This window comes from Leuresthes tenuis, unplaced genomic scaffold (assembly GCF_036924035.1).
Source record: "Leuresthes tenuis unplaced genomic scaffold, fLeuTen1.0.hap1 SCAF_81, whole genome shotgun sequence".
NCBI lineage: Eukaryota > Metazoa > Chordata > Actinopteri > Atheriniformes > Atherinopsidae > Leuresthes > Leuresthes tenuis.
In genome coordinates, this window is record NW_027325435.1 from 89,714 (window position 1) to 110,033 (window position 20,320).

At 44.5% G+C, this 20,320-nt stretch overlaps 3 non-coding genes across 3 annotated transcripts; all 3 read left to right on the forward strand.

Moving 5' to 3' along the window:
* The first annotated feature begins 19,192 nt into the window (after window positions 1–19,192).
* LOC140286278 (U5 spliceosomal RNA) lies at window positions 19,193–19,306 on the forward strand. Its single transcript, XR_011911126.1, has one exon. It is a non-coding gene; the product is annotated as a U5 spliceosomal RNA (small nuclear RNA).
* Window positions 19,307–19,614: 308 nt separating this feature from the next.
* LOC140286277 (U2 spliceosomal RNA) lies at window positions 19,615–19,805 on the forward strand. The gene has a single exon (XR_011911125.1). It is a non-coding gene; the product is annotated as a U2 spliceosomal RNA (small nuclear RNA).
* A 390-nt stretch (window positions 19,806–20,195) lies between these two features.
* LOC140286279 (U5 spliceosomal RNA) lies at window positions 20,196–20,309 on the forward strand. Its single transcript, XR_011911127.1, has one exon. It is a non-coding gene; the product is annotated as a U5 spliceosomal RNA (small nuclear RNA).
* Window positions 20,310–20,320: the final 11 nt, after the last annotated feature.

Below are 20,320 nucleotides of genomic sequence, written 5' to 3' on the forward strand. Positions count from 1 at the left end.
GTTCTCAGAGATATTTCCTTATCAGGCTGCTGTGCAAGCACAGAAATGAGCAAGTCAGTTATACAGGATATCACCTTATACAGCTATCCTCACTCACAATACCCCCTTTTGATCTCTATTAAGAGATCACACAAATAGTTGAGTAACAATACATGACTAAAAATAAATTGAAAAACTTCACGCCCCCTTTTGATAACAACAAGATGATCACACAATCTCCGACATTCTGATGATATCATCTTCATCTGTATCAGGATCGGGAGGGTTCAGCAGTGGCATTACCAAAGGGGAGGGAGCCTTCCCCTCTATAGTGGTAGTTATAAGTCTAATGGCAAGTGAACGGATACATGGGATACAGCAGCAACCACAAGTCACCAAAATAGCGACGAATATAGCAAGAGATACAAAAAGTGACATTATCAGAGTCTTCCATTTCCCAAACACCTTGGTCAGCCATTCATCCAGCGGATTGTCAATCCCCGAGTGTTCATGCATTGTTTTAGAGAGCGTGCGCAAACCTTGTAGGGCTTTCGATACCGAACCATCTGGAGCCGTATTATTGGGGATAAATGTGCAACACATATCACCAAACATGGCACAAACACCACCTTTTTCCGCTAACAACATGTCTAAGGCCATCCTATTTTGCACCGCCATGAGCGAGGTGGGAGCTGTCTGTTCTGCCAAACCTGCAACAGCATCCCTGGTCAAATTGGTCAGTCGCAACACGTTATAATGTACATAATTAATCCGATCCACATTTTTATTCGGAGTCACCGGAAAGAAGGCCGCTATAATAGGAATATTCTCGAATCCTGCCGCAACTTGATCCGCCAATTTAAATTCGTTAGGAACTCCACGTGGTACTCCTATAGCATCCATGTAGGTGGGGTTATCAACTGATAAATCAAAATTGTGTGTGCTGCGCCGTGTAAGAATATGGCGACGTCGTCGGCGAGTCAAAGCCGCACTGCTGTCCCGTTCCCCATGTAAATGTCTTAACCTATCTCCTAACAGGATAAGAGGAGTACGTAATCTGACCATCGCGCAAACCCCCCTGCTGTGAGGTGGGACCCTGACATGTAATTTAGGTTGACCACAATAGAAATACAATCCTGCTCTCGCCCACCCTCCTAATTCATTACCTGGCCTCATCCCCCGACACCATGAGGGATCTATAGCGCCTAACTGAACATCGGGTGATGGCTTGGTATGATTAACTCTGCATCGCGGGGTTGTAATGTTAAAGCACACATACGAACCATTACCCTTCTCTGGCGTAAATGGGCCAACTATAGTCTTGTTGCTAATTGGTGGGAAAAGACTGCCCAGAGTCTGGCAGTTTGTATCTCTGCCCCAAGTGAGATTCATCATACATTGATACCCTGATGTGTCATTAGTAATTAGAGGAGCTGGGACGGTAACCAGTTTAGGGCGCGCAGACGCACAGGCCACGCAATCTCCTTTACTATTTTCCTGAGCAGTTTGAGCTACCCAAGATAGCCATAAATTTTCCTCTGAGACGCCAGTGGCCATACGCACTATATCTGCGGGTTTCAGTTGAGCAAAGTCAATTACCTTAAACTTAGAATTGCTGTCTTGGATTACCGATTCGGCCAGTTTCTTATCCTGTCCAACTGGTGGGTTTACAGTTGTGTCTGGCGAAGGGGTGCTAGTTAAATTGACTGGTGGTGTGATGAAATTGACTTTTACAAAAGCCTGAGGGTCATTACCTGAGGTCTCCACCCCGAGAATGAAATACACTGTTTTGTCATGATTTTGCCCTTCCGGGTGAAATCCGCCTGTCATTTTATCAATTGATAACATGAGAGGGTTCAGACCTTGCTTATCATTAACCCATCCTTCTCTGGCTAAGGCGACTTTCGCAGCTTTGGTTGCATTCCCATACGTATAAGTGGGCGTCCATGGCCCTGTATAACCCACCGCCTGACCCCACGAGTGGCACAGACGCTTCCACCACGTGGAGCCACCTGGCGTTCGGCGCCTTGCGCAATCTTCACTTACAAAGGAGTCAGCACAGAGATAAACATCATATCCTCTCCAACCCGCTGCATTGCCTCCGCATTTAATAACGTCGCACAAATCGAATTGAAACGCTGTGGTGGAGCCTACTGTGTAATTCAACTCCAAGCCGCCATATTGATTCAAACAAAAATCTTGTTTTTGAGTTTGTCGTTTGGGTCGTTTGTGTGCAGGACTGGGTTCACATAACCAGAAGATCAGGGGGACAATCACGCACGTGATGGCTACACAACATGTGAGAATTTTCCAACTCCCAAACAATAACATTCTAATATGTTTCACTGTGTCTCAAGTATGATAAAAATAGCAAGCAAACTTTCTTGGTAATTCAGACCTTATCTATCAGGGTGCTCTAGGCGGGGTTACCCCTAGAGGAGCTTTAAACCTTATAGTTTGTCAACATTACCCAACTCCTTAGCAAATAGCACACATTATTAAAAGATAACATAAGGGTGATACTGCAATGATTATAACTTGGTATGACCTGTAAGAGCAAGTTTAAGCAAAGCCCAAGCAAACACGATTATGAGTATAACAAATCCAAAAATAAAAGAATTCAACTGCGATGACGTCATCTGGTGCCGTTCTTCTGAGAAGCACAACTCCGGGTGCTCTTTAAGGAAAGTCAGTCGCTGGTAATATGAAGAAGGTGAGGGCTGACGTTTCCAGATGAGGGTTGAGTTGGAGCCCGGGTCTAACACCCTTCCTGCTCGTAAATGATGTCGTTGCAAGGAGGCAGAAGTGTACTACTTCTGCCTGCAAAATGCCACCAGGGGATTATTCTGCCCCTTGTTGGTTGGTGGTCTTTTCCTCTGTACCAGCCGGTACAGTGTGCAAATCTTTCAGCGCCTGGTGAGTCGCTGCTAGGGAGCGTTGAGGTTCCTCGGCTGCCGCACACTGGCTCCAATGGAACCACGTATCACCTTTCCCTTTGACTCGGACTGCGTGGGAGGTCCTCTCGGTCACCTGATAGGGCCCCGTCCACCTTGGCTCCGACCACTTTCGTTTGATGACCCTCAGCAATACCCACTCAGCCTCTGGAGCCGGCGCTGGTTGGCCCTCTCCTCTGCTACTCGCCACCTGCTTTGAAAATTCTGCAACGAGACTTTGGAGTTCATGGAAATACATTTTGTGGGTTAGGTGTTGTTCAATATGTCCTGTTCCTGGCAACTTAGATTGAGGTCCAGGAAAAGCTCTCCCTGTCTGGAGCTCATGTGGTGTAAACCTTGTGGACTGATTAACAGAGCTCCTGATGGACATTAATGCTAAGGGCAACGCATCTAGCCAATTCATTTTGGTCTGTGCACAGATTTTAGCCAATTTGCTCTTCACTGTCTGATTCATTCTCTCAACCTTACCCTGTGATTGTGGATGGTAGACAGTACCAAACTTGTGTTTTAGCCCTAGCATGGCCTCAACCTGTTGCAACTCTTGGTTTTTGAAGTGAGTGCCGTTGTCTGACCTGATCCTTTCTGGAAATCCATGCCTGGGGATATAATGGTTAATCAGAAATTTTATTACCGACTTACCATCCTCTTTCTTGGTAGGCCATGCTTCAGGCCATCCTGAATATGCGTCCACACACATCAGAATATACCTATACCCTTTCACCGGTGTGATCATGTCTGTGTAATCAATGATGATTTCTTTCCCTGGCTTTACCTCCAATGGATAACATCCAGGGTGTGGTTTCACTGTTGGTCTGACATTGTACTTTAGACACTCCTCGCATGACCCCACAAAATGTTTGGCCATGTCCTTTAGGTATGGATGCCACCAGTGCTCTAGATTTCTCATCATTTGAGCTACCCCCACATGTCCCACTCCATGTGCCTCCGCCAACGCTGTCTGTCTGATCCCTGGAGGTAGTATAGGTCGTCCATCTGGGCCCCTCCAGAGGCCGTGTACTTCTGTCGCCCCTCTCGCTTTCCATAATGTCTTTTCTTGTGGAGAGGCCGCAGCTTGCTCAGCTATCAGTGCGGTCATGTCTGTGTCTTTCTCTGTCTCAGCGCACATGAGGATCGCCTTCACCACATATCCTGCCGCGGTTTTAGCTGCCATATCTGCTGCGTCGTTTCCCTTTTTTGTAGGTGAGTCATTTTTCTCATGGCCCTTACATTTGATAACAGCTACTTTGCTCGGGAGTAGTAGGGCCTCCGCTAGCTCTTTCATTTCTGCCTCATGTCTGATGGGTTTATTTGTTGCGGTTAGAAATCCAGCCCTCAACCACTGTTTCAGTTCCACATGTACTGCTCCTGCTGCATAGGCTGAATCTGTGTAAATGTTTACTTCCTGCCCTTCCCCTAGCCTCAGTGCTGCTATTACTGCCAGTACTTCTGCTCTTTGTGCTGACTGCTGTCCTTCCAGTCTCTCTGTTTGTCGTGTGATCAGTTCCCCTTGCACGTCCTCTACAACTGCATATGCTGCTTTCAGTCCTTCTCGTTCATCCCTGAAGCAACAGCCGTCTGTGTATAGTTCTCTGGCCCCTGGTATCGGTTCTGTTTGTAGGTCCAGTCGTACTTTCTCCTCTTTCTGCACTCTGTCCGTACACTCATGTGGCTCACCTGTTCCTAGCTGATCTGCCATGTTTATGCCTTCATGAGTGAAAGTCAGGTTTGGTGCCTCGAGAATTTTGCTCAGTCGTCTTTGTCTCAGAGCAGTCAGCGTAAAAGTCTGTGAGTTCACATAGGCCACAACGCTATGTGTGGTCAGAATGTGCAGTTGATGTCCCATGACAATGTGTGCAGTTTTTTGAATGAGCTTTGCTATCCCTGCTGCCTGTTGTGTACACATAGGATGGCGCTTTTCCATATTGTCTAGCATCACACTGATATACATTAGTACTACTCTCTCACCCCCTTTTCTCTGGAACAGGACGCCATTAGTGCAAAGTTCTGTTCCAGAGACATCCAAGTAGAATGGTAAGCTATAATCGGGTATAGCTAGGTCTGCTGCTGTGGAGAGGGCCTGTTTTAGTGCAATAAAGGCTTCCTCCGCCTCCTGAGTCCAATTCAGGGTCGCTGACAGGTTGCGCATGCCTTGTTCTTTCACTAGGGCCCGCAGAGGTCTAGTTAAGCCGGTGTAATTGGCTATGTAAGTCCTACTATAGCCCGTCAACCCTAAGAAAGACAACATGTCCTTTACCTTCACTGGCTTAGAGTGATGGAGAATAGTAGACCTGTGCTGAGGGGAGAGCCCTGCTCCTTTTTGGGAAATTTGCCTGCCCAAAAACGCTACCTGCCGCCGTGCAACCTGAAGTTTGGCTTTGCTGACCTTGAACCCTGTTCTTGCAAGATGTAAAAGGACATTTTTAGTTGCTTCCAAACACAGAGCCGCAGTGGGCGCTGCCAACAACAAATCATCTACATACTGAACGAGAGTCACCTGCTCTGGTAGTGGGCAATCACTCAGGATATCTTTTAAAACCTGGTTAAAAATCCCTGGGGACAAAGCGAACCCTTGTGGCAGCCTGGTGTACTGTAGCTGCTTGTGCTGATACGAAAACGAGAAAATGTGCCTGCAGTCTTCCGCCAAGGGAAGACAAAAGAATGCATTAGCCAAGTCAATGCAGGTAAACCACTCATGTTTAGGATCCAAATTGGTTAGAGCCACATATGGATTCGGAACAGGAACTGTAGGAGTGAGGAGAATATCGTTGATTGCCCGTAGGTCATGTGCCATGCGATATTTACCTGTCCCTTTCTTTTCAATAGGTAAAATGGGTGTGTTCCACTCTGAGGACGAGGGTTCTAACACCCCCTTTTGTAACAGGCCATCAATAGTGTCCCTAAGTCCTTCTTCCGCCTGAGGTTTATGAGGATACTGCCTTATCCAAATAGGGGGACCCTCACGCACCTGGAATGTAATGGGCTTGTACTTAACTTGTCCAACATCTGTCGGACCCTGTGCCCATAGGTGTTCAGGGAGGCTAGCGAGTAGAGCTGCCGCCTCCACGTGATCTGTACGTTCACGGCCATGATGTCTAGAGATCTGTGCATGCTCTAATGTGACTGTATCTTCCCCTGAAACCTGAATGCGATATGTGCGAGCTTGCGCAGAATACTGAACTTGTGGAAGTTGTGTATTTACCCAATCGGATTGTAGGAGTGCCCGTTTAACAATACTCCCTAGCTCTTTTGCCTGATGCTGTGGGTGTAATGCCAATGATACATGTGGGGCCGCTTCTTCTGCCATCATATACCAGGGAAGTTGTGCAGAGGTCAGGGCAACACCTGCCGCCACGCCTTCAGGCGCCACATAAATATTATGTGTCTTAATTTGCCAATCTCGACCTTCAAGTTGGTCCTGAAAATTTTCCTGATACCAATCTGTCTGTAACCCATCATAGAATAGAGTAACATGGGGGGAATCTGGAGGTGAGACATAGGGTTCGAGTTGGGAAATCCAGGGTTTCCACTGGAGGTAAGCCGAGAGGATACCACGCCGCTCAGATGTTTCCGGCTGTAATAGACCCCAGTATATGTCCGCGTATTGTTCATTCACTGGCTGCACAAGATATTGACCAGTGATGTTCTCCATCGGTCCAGAGCACGGCAAATGAGATCCATCAGGCATGACAACAACCAGGCCATCGGCGCTGCAGAGTATCGTGGCCCCCAGTTTTATCAGGAGATCTCTTCCCAGCAAGTTCATCGGTACAGAAGGTGAATGTACAAATGGATGTGTCACAGTCTGTTTTCCCACCTGGGTGAGTAGCGGCTTAGTGAACGGCAGTGTCTTTTTCTCCCCAGAGAAGCCCATAAGCGTGATGGTATGCGATGACAGGGAACCAGCTGGTACAACTTTCAATGTGGAACATGTGGCTCCAGTGTCAACCAAGAAAGGCAGATCTTTTTTCTCAATCTGAACTGACAGCATCGGTTCTGCCGTAGTGATGCTGTCTGAGAGTCTCTGTGGGGTGTGTCAATACTGACCGGACTGGTCAGGGTTCTCCCCATTGTCCCACAATGGGAACTGACCAGCAGCAGCTGCTCCCCAAGGCTGTTGAGGATACATAGGTGCAGTAACAGGAGGTCCGGAGCCGCGACCCCTGCCTCTCCCAGGAGGACCACTATCCACACCTTTCTGTGCTCTTGGATTATGTGGGCAGCTTCTTATCCAATGATTAGGGTCTCCACAGAGATAACAACAACGAGTCTCCCCTGACTGTCCTCTTCCTGTACCGCCCCTTAGTCCCCGACCTCTTCCCCCAAAGCCTCCACCCCACATTGGTCCTCCCCCATGTCTTCTCCCGCCTGATGGGGGCTGCGGTACCCATGGTGGGACCGGAAATAAATCAGGAACCTGTGGTGGCTCGGCAGCCAACATGACCTTCGCAGCTTCCCCTTTTTGTTTTTTATTTTTATCATTACATTTCTGTCTAGCTTCCGTTAACTGTAATTTTAACAGCTGAACCTGCAATTCTTTTAAGTCATCCTGTTCCTTCTGCGTATTATCTTGAGCACGGGTGAGGTGGTGTATTAAGTGTTTCTCCCAGACATGTGATTCAGCACCGAGCATGTCCGGGTTATTAACCATGGCTGTTTTGACATTCTCCGGCACTCCTTCCAGTATAGCCTGTCTAAACCACTCTCTCTGAGCTCCAGCTCTCCCTGGGTGGCATCCTGTGTGTTTCAACCATAAATCCTTGCTCTGATCCACATACTCCCTGGGATTTTGTTTGGGGTCCCATCTCATCTTTGGCATTACGGTGGCGTTAGGTAGTGGATATTTTTCTCTCATAGCTTTCCCTATTTCAGTGCTATGATGCGTGAAAGGGGTGTCATCTGTCACCCTGTCTGTATGAGCGATAGTCTCAATTTCTCTCATGTCCCCACCCGTCATGCATCGTCCTGCAATAGCTCTAAAGTCCCCCAATGCCAATTTCTGTCCTGCCGTCAGAGAATCCAATTTGCTGAGCCACAAATTTCCACCCTCGGCTACAGGTGGTAATTTCTCCACTATGGCCTGTATGTCCCCTATAGTAAATGGTCGGTACCGGTCACCTTGTCCTGGTACTGCTGTTAGTGGGTACATTGTGACCGGAAGGATTGTCTCACCACGTCGGCGCTGGCTAACTCTTCTGCCTATCGTATCTGTCAGTTCCTCTGCCACCTTCATTTCTTTCTCTACACTTCTCATCAGTCCGTCCCTTTTTTGACAGAGCTCTTCTATCTCTCTCCGACATAACTCATCTAGCTCTCTCTCTTTCCTGACGGCTGAATCTTCCTCCTCTTCCCTCCATGATCCTGCCAAGCTAAAACTTACTGGTACTTCTTGTCTTTCACCTTCCCACTGTCCCTTTCCTTGAAAAGAAGCTGTCCCTGCTGCTTCTGCTTCCTCCTCACAATCTGAAATCTCACTTCCCCTCATGACCTGCCTCCGTGGCTGTGGTGTGACTTTTCGTTTTACCGTGTGCTGTGGAGCCTGTTCTCTTGCCTGTCTCTGCGAGAATGGGTCTGGGGGCACCGAAAGGTTATCACCTGTGAAGGGGTTATAAGAGGATTTGGACGTCATCCCTGTCCTTACTGAAGTCTCAGGGCTTGATGCTGTAGGAGTGGCTGCACCTGCTTCAGTCACCCTGTCACTTACAAGTGTCTCTTCTGAGGATCCAACCTGAAGTGTACCACTAGTCACATATAGTGTGGGATATAACCCTGGTGTCGGTGCAGCAGGCGGTGCATATGGAGGTGGCCATGTAGGAGTGTCAGGTGCAGTTACCATTTGTTTGCCTCCTGGTTTTCCTGCGTTCTCATGGAGATGTCTCACACTTTGCCAGAAGACCGCCAGCTCAGACCAGCCCCGTCGTCGCTCCTCCTGCTCTTTCGCCTCCTTTTTTAATTTCGAACGTTGCAGCACACCTGCCTTTTGTCCCTGCTCTGCCAGCTCTTCTTTCCTCACCTTACATTCTTTCTCCTTTTCCCACAACCAGGCCCCTAACGGACCGGGGTCTGACATTTTCTTGCCCTTATATCTCACCAATTGTTCCACTTGTCCCTTTATGTCGGCTAATTTCCTGTCCCTACCCTTTTTAGGTAACACTGCCCCTGCTGCTTTTAACGTATTCTCTAACTGCAGCTCGAGGGGCCTCCAGGCACCCGTACCTGGGCCCCATCCCCCATCATCTATTTCCCTGTCAAACTCTCCCTCCATTTTACTTCTCTTATTCTAAATTCTGAGGCCAGCCGGTTTGTATGACGTACGTCCGAGCAACAGGCCTTGTAAGGTGATGATTTATTAACGGCCAGTCAGTTTGTATGGCATAACACCCGAGCAACTGACCCTTTTGACAAACCAAGCCACTTATGTTAGCACCGCTAGGTTTCGATGGCTCAGACAGATTACGTTATCACCGTTAGGTTTCCTCTGTCTGATTGTCGAGTTTGTCAAGACACCGTTTTATGTACCCATTCACCTTTAGACACCTCAGAATTTTATTTTTCCCACAGCCCGCTTCTCCTTATTTCTCTCAAACAAATACAAAAACACACAAAGCACGTTAAAATCTTCACAAACTTTTTCAAAATGCACTTATAGAAAAATACCTCAGGAACCCTGTTCCTGTACTCTAGTATAGGGGACTCTAGCCCCAAACAGACTTCAAGAATTTATGAGGAGTATAACCTCAAGGGACTCTAACCCAACTCCGTAGAGTATACTACTTTAGGGGACTGTAACCCCAAACAGACTTCAAGAATTTATGAGGAGTATAACCTCAAGGGACTCTAACCCAACTCCGTAGAGTATACTACTTTAGGGGACTCTAACCCCAGGGACTCAAACCCAGTAGAATTCGGGGTGTCTTCACCTCCCCGGGACTCTAACCCAGCAGCCTCTCAGGCTTCCGGTTCCTCGTCAGGCAACCGGTGGGGTCCGCCACGACCAAAGACAGTCTGTTTTATCCTCTTTTTATATTCACTTTTCTTTTATAGTTTTTTTTTTTTTTTTTTTTTTTTTTTTACGCAGTTCTCGACATTAATTCTTATCGTCTTTTGCTGATTCAACCACCAGTTTCAGGACAGGACACGTTGTTTTAAGATATTCAATGTGCAGAGTTTGATAAAACAGGTTCTGCTTACCTCTGTGTTAACGTGCCGGCTCGTGTCCCGTCTCTGTCACCGTGAAGGAATCTTTTATCCGAATGAACTCCGTCCTCTCCTCACCACATCCCGAACGAGCCCCCAAAATTGTTGAGGTTAACCTGTGCCTCTTTCCGAGTCCGTTGATGCAGTGAAGGAGGAAGACAGAGGAGACGATATAAGAATCATCACAGTTTTATTTACGCAGTTTGCAAAGTGCGGAGAGCAGTTCAGTACAATGCATGCGAACAGCACAAAGTACGGAAAAGCTCTGTCGTTGTCTAGGGGTGTGATGTTATATAGACTTGAGTTCAGTCTCCGCCTTATGAGATGTGTGTGCGTCAATATCTTATCTCTTCCTCTATGTGTGTGTGTGTGTGTACTGGTATAAGGCGTTACTTTCAGAAGACCGTTGTGGGTGCAGTCCTAGTTTTACAACCTGTTGTTCTCAGAGATATTTCCTTATCAGGCTGCTGTGCAAGCACAGAAATGAGCAAGTCAGTTATACAGGATATCACCTTATACAGCTATCCTCACTCACAATGGACACTCCTGATATAGAAGGTTTCGCTAACGCATTGGAATTGTTTTACTATTTTCATATGCATGTGCAATGAAGAATGGCTTGTTGCTGATAAATGCAAAGAAGAACAGCTTACACATAGATGCTCACATATAGGCTGCTGAATGCAATGAAGACCTGCTTATCCAGTAAAGTTCAATGTCAATGTGTAATATTCAATTAGGATTTGCAAAACAGTGAAGTTAAACAATGAATGGGTCCATAGTCGGTATGAGAAGACTACAGGAATATTTACCTGGGTGTACGTTCAAACAGAGATGAAAAAATTGCGATAAATAATTGTTTGTTTGTTAGTATGTATATGAATGTTATGTGTATAAACTGTGTTGGGTTATAGTTACTCAGTAGTGTCTCAGTGAAACAACCGACGGGGGAAGCCTTGCGGTGACAACAAAAGCAGTGTTTTACTGATCAGTCAAGTTTTCCAGTGTACTCCATACAAACTGGTTGGCTACTGAAGGGATAGAAAATGGGGAATAGTTGTTTTAAAGCAAACAAGGAATTAGATGGGAAAAATACATGTTTTAACGGGACCCAGACAATATTAAATACTCAGACAGATGGGAGAAGAAGTGTAGTTTTGTAGGAAATCACAAAATTATTACATAAAATTAGTGAAATCAATTGAAGAATGCCTTTCTGAAGAGCTGTTTACCACAGATGAGCAGCTTTGCAACCAAGCACATTGTAGATCGCTTTACTGCCAAAATGATCTAATTTAATGGATTGGTTTAGACATGCATAACAGCATTTTAAGAACAAAGAGAGAAACAAAAAGGGACAACGCTTCATGGTTAACTTAAATAGTTAACTTTTGGTAGTATCATCATTTTAATGGTTGTAACTCTCCCCATAAGTGATATAGGTGAGGACTTCCAACGAGAGAGATCTCTATCTTTAATAATTGCACATAATTTAGCTTTGTTAGCTCTGAGAGCCTGGAGGAAATGTTTATGCCTAAATATCTAATATTTCCTGACTGTATAGTGATCACAGGTATATTCTGGACCCTGCAGTTAATGGGTAGAACTTTGGTCTTAGACCAGTTGATAGAGTAGTCAGAAAGTGCTGAGAATTTATTTATGAGTGTGATCGTGTGAGTGAGAGACGTCTGTGAGTTCTGAAGGAAAAGTAATACATCATCAGCATAAAGACTTATTTTATGCTCAATATTTTGGGATTGGATGCCTTTAATATTTCTATCTTGTCTGATAGAAGCTGCTAAAGGTTTGATGAAAATAGCAAAAAGTGAGGGAGAAAGTGGGCAACCTTGTCTTGTACCTCTCTGCAGACTGAAGCTTGGAGAAGTTTGATCATTTGTCCTGACACTTGCATTTGGGGAGCTATATAATATCCTTATCCAGTTGATGAAGTGTGACCCAAACCCGAATTTGTTTAATGCTGCGAATAAAAGTTTCCAGTTCACTCCATCAAATGCTTTTTCTGCATCTATAGAGTCGATTGTGGCTTCCAAGTTGTTGATGGTAGAATAGTCTTTGAGATTAATGATCCGGTTTGTGAATGAACCGTTGTGCCTACTGCTCTTCAGCCTGTCAAATGAAATGTATAATTTGAAACGTGACAAATGAACGAAGACCCAAGGAGTTGAGTCGTAAACAAATCAATACTGTTTCCTGTGCAAGGACCCGTCAGCCGAGGAGTTGAGTCATGAACGAATCAATACTGTTTCCTGTGCGAGGACCCGTCTCCCGAGGAGTTGAGTCGTGAACGAATCAATACTGTTTCCTGTCCTGCTGACTGAGCTTATGAAGCTGCCGCTTGCCATGTGGTGAGGAAGGGTACTGCATGAAAATGAACGAATCACTCACTGAGACAACTCGTTACTCCCGAGTCATATAAAAAATTAGTTTATATCGAACGAATCACTCACGAACGACACATCACTATCTATTTGACGAGTTATGCATGAATTCGGATTTTGCAATAAAATTAATTCCTTCTCTCAAACCAAGTTCAAACTGCTTTGTCCTTCATATTTATCTACTTCTAATCTAGTTTCAACAATAAACAACACTGTATTTTGTAGTATGAAAAAGAACCAGACCTAATTTTCAGCAATTAGCTTCTCTCGAGGAGATATGAAGGAATACAGATTTTGCTATAAAATGAAATACTTCTATCAAACTGACTTAAAACGGTTTGTTCTTATTTCTTCATTTCTGATGAAGTTTCAACAATAAACAACAAACTTTGTATTATGAGAAAGAACCAGACTTATTCTTCAGGAATCCGAAAATAAGCTCTATTTCACGAGTTATGCACAAATTCGGATTCTCCTATAAAACAAATTCCTTAACTCAAACCAAGTTAAGACTGCTTTGTCCTTCATATTTATTCATGTCTAATCAAGTTTCAACAATAAACAACGTTGTACTTTGTAGAATGAGAAAGAACTTCTTCAGCAATAAGCATCTCTCGACATATGACGAAATACAGATTTTGCTATAAAATTAATTCCTTCTATCAGCCTGACTTAAAACTGTTTGTCCTCCTTATTTATCCACTTCAAATCAAATTTCAAAAATTAAAAAAATTTTGTAGTTTGAGAAAGAACAACTTAATCTTCAGCTATCAGTATAAAAAGAGGGTAAGAAAAGGTGCAAATGCCAACCATACATCACTAAAAGGTGGAGCGGAAGTATTCGGCTGCAAGTAGGTGTGACTGTTCGACCATAATTTGTAAAAAGCGGGTAAGAAAAGGTTCGAATGCCCGACTATATATTAACAAAAGCGGAAGGAGAGATCTTCGGATGAGAGTGGGTGAGAATTTCCAACCATAATCTATAAAATGCGGTGAAAAAAAAGGTGTGAATACCCCATAGAACACTAAAAGGTGGAGCGGAAGTGTTCGGCTGCAAGAAGGTGTGAATGTCCGACTATATTTGGTGAAAAGCAGGTGAAGCAACGTCTGAATGCCCAACCTTACATCATCAAAAGCGAGATCAGAGGTGTTTGGCTGCAAGAAGGCCATAGTTTGCCAAAAGCGGGTAAGGTGCGAATGACCGACTAAATATCAACAAAAGTGGGGGCGGAGGTCTTCGGATGCAAGTGGGTGTGAATATCCCACCATACAAGTATGGTGTAGAGGAAGCTGTGAATGGCCGACCATAGTAGAAAGCGGGTGAGAGAAGGTGCGAATGTCAAACCATACATGATCAAAACAGTGAGCGGAGGTGTTTGGCTGCGACAAGGTGTGAATGTCCACCCATAATTAATGAAAAGCGGGCAACAAGTAGGTTCGAATGCCCAACCATACATCATCAAAAGCAGGAGTGGATGTGTTCGGCTACAAGAAGGTTTGAATATCCGACCATAGTTTGTAAAAAGCGGGTAAGAAAAGGTTTGAATGCCCGAACATACACCATCAAAAGAGGGAGCGGAGGGGTTCCGCTGTAAGAAGGTGTGAATGTCCGACCATAGTTGGTAAAAAGCGGGTAAGAAAAGGTTAAAATACCCGACTGTACACAATCAATAGCGGGAGCGGAGTTGTTCGGCTACTAAAAGGTGTGAAAGTCCGACCAGGGTTTGTAAAAAGCGGGTAAGAAAAGGTGCGAATGCCCGACAATGTATGATCAAAAGAGGGAGCGGAGGTGTTCAGCTGCAAGAAGGTCTGAATGTCCATCAATAATTGCTAGAAAACATGAAAGAAAATTTTCTAATATCAAACCGCACATGATCATAAGCGGGAGAGGAGGTGTTCAGCTGCAAGAAGGTGTGAATGTCCACCCATAATTACTGAAAAATGGTTTGTAAAAAGCGGGTAAGAAAAGGTATGAATGCCTGACTATACACCATCAAATGCGGGAACGGTTTTTCGGCTGTGAGTAGGTGTGAATCTCCGACCATAATTGCTGAAAAATGTGTTAGAAAAGGTAAGAATGCCGGTCCATACATCATCAAAAGCGAGAAAGGTGGTGTTCGGCTGCAAGTAGGTGTGAATGTCCAGCCATAATTACTCACAAACGGGTAAGAAAAGGTAGTATTGCCAGACCATACATGATCAAAACAGGGAGCGGAGGTGGTTCAGCTGCAAGAAGGTGTGAATGTCCGACTAAAGTTTGTAAAAAGCGGATAAGACAAGGTGCGAATGCCTGACAATGTATGATCAAAAGAGTGAGCGGAGGTTTTCGGCTGCAAGAAGTTCTGAATGTCTACCCATAATTCCTGAAAAATGGGTAAAAAAAGGGTCCGAATGCCCAACCATACATCATCAAAAGCAGGAGTGGATGTTTTCGGCTACAAGAAGGTTTGAATGTCCATCAATAATTGCTTTAAAACAGGAATGAAAATTTTCGAATATCAAACCGCACATGATCATAAGCGGGAGAGGAGGTGTTCAGCTGCAAGAAGGTGTGAATGTCCACCCATAATTCCTGAAAAATGGGTAAAAAAAGGTGCGAATGCCCAACCATACATTATCAAAAGCAGGTGTGAATGTCAGATCATAATTTGCAAAAAGCTGATGAGAAAAGGTGAGAATGCCTGACTATACACCATCAAATGCGGGAGCAGAGGTGTTCGGCTCTGAGTAGGCGTGAATGTCCGACCATAATTGCTGAAAAATGTGTTAGAAAAGGTAAGAATGCCGGAACATACATCATCAAAAGCGGGAGAGGTGGTGTTCAGCTGCAAAAAGGTGTGAATGTTCGACTAAAGTTTGTAAAAAGCGGGTAAGACAAGGTCCGAATGCCCGAACATACACCATCAAAAGAGGGAGCGGAGGTGTTCCGCTGTAAGAAGGTGTGAATGTCCAAACCATAGTTGGTAAAAACCGGGTAAGAAAAGGTTGAAATACCCGACTGTACACAATCAAAAGAGGGAGCGGAGTTGTTCAGCTAAGAGATGGTGTGAAAGTCCGACCATGGTTTGTAAAAAGCGGGTAAGAAAAGGTTCGTATGCCCTAATATACACTATCAAAAGCAGAAGCGGAGGTGTTCGGCTGCAAGAAGGTGTGAACGTCCAACCAAAGTTTGTAAAAAGCAGTTAAGAAAAGTTTCGAATATCTAACCAAACATAATCAAAAGCGGGAGCAGAGCTGTTCGACTGCAAGTAGGTGTGAATGTCAGATCATAATTTGCAAAAAGCTGATGAGAAAGGGTGAGAATGCCCGACTATACACCATCAAATGCGGTAGCGGAGTTGTTCGGCTGTGAGTAGGTGTGAATGTCCGACCATAATTGCTGGAAAATGTGTTAGAAAAGATAAGAATGCCGGTCCATATATCATCAAAAGCGGGAGAGGTGGTGTTCGGCTGCAAGTAGGTGTGAATGTCCAGCCATAATTACTCACAAACGGGTAAGAAAAGATAGTATTGCCAGACCATACATGATCAAAACAGGGAGCGGAGGTGGTTCAGCTTCAAGGTCTGAATGTCCACCAATAATTACTGAAAAATGGTTAAGAAAAGGTGCGAATGCCCAACCATATATCATCAAAAGCAGGAGTGGATGTGTTCGGCTACAAGAAGGTTTGAATGTCCGACCATAGTTTGTAAAAGGCGGGTAAGAAAAGGTTCCAATGTCCAAACATACACCATCAAAAGAGAGAGAGGAGGTGTTCCGCTGTAAGGTGTGAATGTCCGACCATAGTTTGTAAAAAGCGGATAAGAAAAGGTTAAAATACCCGACTGTACACAATCAAAAGAGAGAGCGGAGTTGTTCAGCTAAGAGATGGTGTGAAAGCCCGACCATGGTTTGTAAAAAGCGGGTAAGAAAAGGTTTGTATGCCCAAATATACACTATCAAAAGCAGAAGCGGAGGTGCTCGGCTGCAAGAAGGTGTGAACGTCCAACCAAAGTTTGTAAAAAGCAGTTAAGAAAAGTTTCGAATATCTAACCAAACATAATCAAAAGCGGGAGCAGAGCTGTTCGACTGCAAGTAGGTGTGAATGTCAGATCATAATTTGCAAAAAGCTGATGAGAAAGGGTGAGAATGCCTGACTATACACCATGAAATTGCGGTAGCGGAGTTGTTCGGCTGTGAGTAGGTGTGAATGTCCGACCATAATTGCTGGAAAATGTGTTAGAAAAGGTAAGAATGCCGGTCCATACATCATCAAAAGCGGGAGAGGTGGTGTTCGGCTGCAAGTAGGTGTGAATGTCCAGCCATAATTACTCCCAAACGGGTAACACCGAGAGTCCGAAAAGGAAATATAGATCACCCTACTCACTTTTCACCTAAAGAAATGAAGGAAGAGCTAGTTTCCCAAGAAATAACCTGAGTGTGTAATTTGTTTTGATAACTTAGAAAAACGAAAATGACATACCTACTTTCCTTTATCCTTTTAATGGTTCTCACCTTCTCAACACTAAATGTGAGAAGTGTGAAATCAAAGACAAGAGCCCAGAGTATTTTATCCTTCTTAGACTCCATAAAATCAGATGTGTTTTTAATACAGGAATGTGGACTACCTTTTTTAAAAAACCATAGACAATGGGAGGAAATGTGGCCCCATTTATCGATATGGAGTGGTTCAAATCAAAATAAATATGATGGTGTGGCCATTCTAATTAAAAATCCGCATGTTCTGGTGAAAGGTAGCACAGTGGTGAGAGACGGACGGGCACTTTTAGCACACTTGAATTTTATGGGGCAAGACTTTAACCTCTTAAATATTTATGGTTTCAATGGAAAAATGACAGGTATGACCTTTTAGAAGATATACAGCTTTACATGCTAGGGCAAGTACCTTTAGTTGTAGCAGGATTTTAACTGTATCTTGAGCAGGAAAGATAGAAAAAGAGCAGGGGGAGATTTTAAAGTGGATAAGACTTCGATTTTACTTCAGGGCATATGCAGGGATTTTAAGCTTACTGACTGTTTTAAAACCATGCATCCCAGAGAGGAGGGCTTCACCTGGTTTAGTCATGATGGCACCAGAGCCTCTCGCATCGATTATTTCTTTACTAGAGATTGCCCACCCACTGATGTTAGATTAACCCCTGTTTTCTTTTCAAACCACCTTATGCTCTCCTGCACCCTTTCACCCCCTTCTGGTGTGACGGTAGGACGTGGTCTGTGGAAACTCAACTGTTCCCTGTTGGAGGATGAAATCATAGTCAGTCAGTACAGGGAATGTTATAAAGAGTGGCAGACCCTTCAAGACCTCTACGAAACACATGCACAATGGTGGGAAATGGTGAAGGAAACGACCCAGACTTTTTTTAAACAGCAAGGTAAACGTAAAAAAAGGAAAGAGAATAGATGTATGATGGGACAACAGAAACGCTTACAGCGCTACTTTAAACTAAATCAGTGTGGCATAAACTTTAATGAAGAAATCAAAGATGTCAAAAAGGAAATGTCAGTTTTAGCAGAAATAAAGAGTAAAGGAATTTTTGTAAGAAGCAGGGAGCAGGAAATTGAGGAAGGTGAAAAATGCACATGGTACTTTTTTAAGAAAGTTATAAATAAAAAGGAGTGTATTCAAAATCTAAAAAGAGAAGATGGGTTTTGAACAAAATCCACACAAGAGATGATTGAAACTGTACATACCTTTTATAGTAACATGTACAAAGAGAAACCAGTGCACTTGGAAACATCGGCAGAAATTTTAAAATTCGTTGACAAAACCGTAAAAGAGAATGCACACTTGACACAGGATTTTACTGCTTTAGAGTTAAAAAAAATGCCTAACAGGTTTTAAGAGAAGTCGAGCTCCGGGTTTAGACGGGCTTCCTGCAGAATTCTATCTGACCTTTTGGGACCTTTTATCATCAGACATTTTAGATGTTTTTAAAGATTTTGAAAAACTCGACCGACTGCCTGACAGTTTTAGAGTGGGAATAGTGATTCTACTTTATAAAAAAAATGATAAGACTGACCTAAAGAATTGGAGGCCCATCACACTTTTAAACTTTGACTGTAAACTTTTTAGCAAGGTTTTAGCGACACGGATGTCCTCTGTTTTAGAGGAGGTAATTCACCCAGACCAGGCTTGTGCAATCTCAGGGAGACAACTCACTGACAGCCTCGTACTGATTCGAGACATCATTGATTACGATAGAGAAAGAAACACCCGGCTTGTCATCTTAAATTTAGACTTTGAAAAAGCTTTTCATCAGGTCTCGCAAAGCAGTTTTAACATAGTTTGAGTGAAGGAATTCATTTTATAGATAAAATCCCAAGAGTCTGCTGAGAAAAGAGAGTGAATACGAAGTAGACTTTAACACGGCTCTGGGAGCAATCCGAGTGCGGGCTAACCGGGAGAATTGCTTGAAAGAAACGCGACACCGAATGAGCGGTCAGAAAAAAGCCTCAATACGGTGTTCCCATGGTGTTTTTGTTGCTGCCTTGTCTTTTGCACAGAGTAAAAGACAAGGCAGCCATCGAATAGGGCCCGATTGTTCCTACTTGGTCAGCCGAGGAGCAAGGGGGGGGAGCAAGCGTCTCCACCAAGCAAAGCTCACCATGGGGAAGGTGGCTATGCCAACTAGCCTGATGCCCTGCTCCTGCAGTGACGGATAATCGTACTCTGGTTTCTCTTCATAACGTACAAGTCTTTCGCCTTTTACTAAAGACTTCCGTGGAGAGCAGCACTAATGAGTTGTTTCTATTTTTGGCAGGCTTTACCTTTGCGGGTGAAGCCCTTTTTGTCTGTGCAAAAGAAATCTTGTTACTGTGCAGAGTGACTTCTCTGAGTAGAGTCGCCTTACTTGTTGCGACTGTGCCGATGTTCGAAGCTGGAGTGCAAAGTTGTTGCTTGAATGGTGCTTGCTGGAGCGTGCGGGAGTGCAAATTTATACCATTTGAAAGGGCTGAAGAGTGCTCAGTGCAGCGGGTGGGCGGAGGTGCAAAGTGACACTCTGGCCACCTATGGCCATAAAAAGAACACCGCTACAAGTGCGCATTGTGCCAGGAAGGACCCTCGGACGTGAACCAGTGGACATTTATCGCTTCTCGGTCTTTTAGCTCAGATCAAGTGTGATATCTGTTCTTATCAGTTTAATTTCTGATATGTCCTCTATACGAGGACTACATATTAAATGGATTTTTAGCAATAGGAGTTGAAAAAGGAGCTTGCTCCGTTCACTCCAAACATCGACCCAGTACTGCAGTGCCGCTGGGAACGGTGCGCTCTTCTCTGCTCTAGTGAAAAAGCAAACAGCGGTGCAGGATGGAAGTTTCTTTTAGTCTGCTGAGAAGAGAGTGTGAATGCGAAGTAGACTTTAACACGGCTCTGGGAGCAAGCCGAGTGCGGGCTAACCGGGAGAATTGCTTGAAAGAAACGCGACACCGAATGAGCGGTCAGAAAAAAGCCTCAATACGGTGTTCCCATGGTGTTTTTGTTGCTGCCTTGTCTTTTGCACAGAGTAAAAGACAAGGCAGCCATCGAATAGGGCCCGATTGTCCCTACTTGGTCAGCCGAGGAGCAAGGGGGGGGAGCAAACGTCTCTACCAAGCAAAGCTCACCATGGGGAAGGTGGCTATGCCAACTAGCCTGATGCCCTGCTCCTGCAGTGACGGATAATCGTACTCTGGTTTCTCTTCATAACGTACAAGTCTTTCGCCTTTTACTAAAGACTTCTGTGGAGAGCAGCACTAGTGAGATGTTTCTATTTTTGGCAGGCTTTACCTTTGCGGGTGAAGCCCTTTCT